This window comes from Rattus norvegicus, chromosome 13 (assembly GCF_021556685.1).
Source record: "Rattus norvegicus strain SHRSP/BbbUtx chromosome 13, alternate assembly SHRSP_T2T, whole genome shotgun sequence".
Classification (NCBI taxonomy): domain Eukaryota; kingdom Metazoa; phylum Chordata; class Mammalia; order Rodentia; family Muridae; genus Rattus; species Rattus norvegicus.
Window position 1 is genome coordinate 86,666,547 of NC_141546.1, and position 1,303 is coordinate 86,667,849.

A 1,303-nucleotide genomic window follows, 5' to 3' on the forward strand; every position below is an offset into this window, starting at 1 on the left:
TTTTTGTGGTTCTCAAAAATGATATCCACCACCACCCCACCACCCCCAATACCATTATGGGATGCCTATATTCTAGACTCTTCCCCTGCCCACCTTCCAAAGCAAGGACAAGGAGAGAGACAGTGACTCAGAGGAAAAGGAAGCACAGGTCCTCTCTGAGGCTGTGCTGTCTGGCTGTGAGCTGGCTGGCAGTTCTCCCACGGAGGCTGGAATCTTGTCTCCTCTCCAGGGTGGGGAACCCCTGATCAGCCCACATCTTTGCTTTTGGCCAGTTGTTCACAAGGGAGAGTGCAAAGAAATGAGATTAGATGGTGCAGTTCAAACAGGTCTCTGGACACAAGAATCACCCAATATGGACGTCATCCCGATAACAGGTGGTTAAGACCAGTGTGGCCCACAGTAGGACGGTTGGCTTACAAAGTCCCATCACAGAAATCTACCTTGTCATTGACTTCTTTGTGTTTATCTTTATCTTCTTTAGGACAGTTTTTCACTGTATAGTTCTGGATAGTCTGAAACTCACTATGTAGACCAGACTGGCCTAGAGCTTACAGAGATCCACCCACTTGTGCCTTCCAAGTGCCAGCGTGTTATGCTGCCACACCCAGCCGATTTTGTCTCCTTTGCAGAAGTCTCTCAGAAACCATAGCTATCCAAACCTAGAACCCCGAGGAGTGCTCCCAGTGATACATCAGGAGAAAGGGCTCGCACCATAGCTATCCAAGTTCAGAGTCCTGAGAAGTGCTCCCCATGATATACCCCGAAGGGAGGACTCAAATAGTCGATTGCTGAAGACAAGGCAGTTGAGTACTGCACACCATGCTAGATTTTTTCAGGCTAGCTCCTTCAGCAGTGCAGGAGGAGCAGGCCCAACACTCTGGATGAGCTCCTGAAGGCAGGAAGTAAAAACTGAGAGAGGACTCATTCCAATGCTCTGGATTTTTTTTTTTTTTTTTGGAAGTCAGGGTCTCACTATACTGACCTGGCTGTCCTGAACCTCACTGTGTAAACCATGTGGACTTCAAACTCACAGAGATCCTCCTGCCTCTGCTGGAGTGAAAGGCAAATGGCACCATTCCCGGCTCAGAGTCTTAGTCTTGCTCTTCAAGAGTCTTACCCTGCATTTATCATGGGAGGCACGAAAACTTGTTCTCGCCCAGAGGTAGTGCCAGTCCTTTGCCTGGATTAAACTGATGAAATTCTCTATATTCAGTGTGTATGGGCCATTGGTTAACATTCATTAGCATGACTGTTTAAATTCTGCTAGAAGTGGAGCTGTCTTTCTGGCCAGATGTCAGTCTTG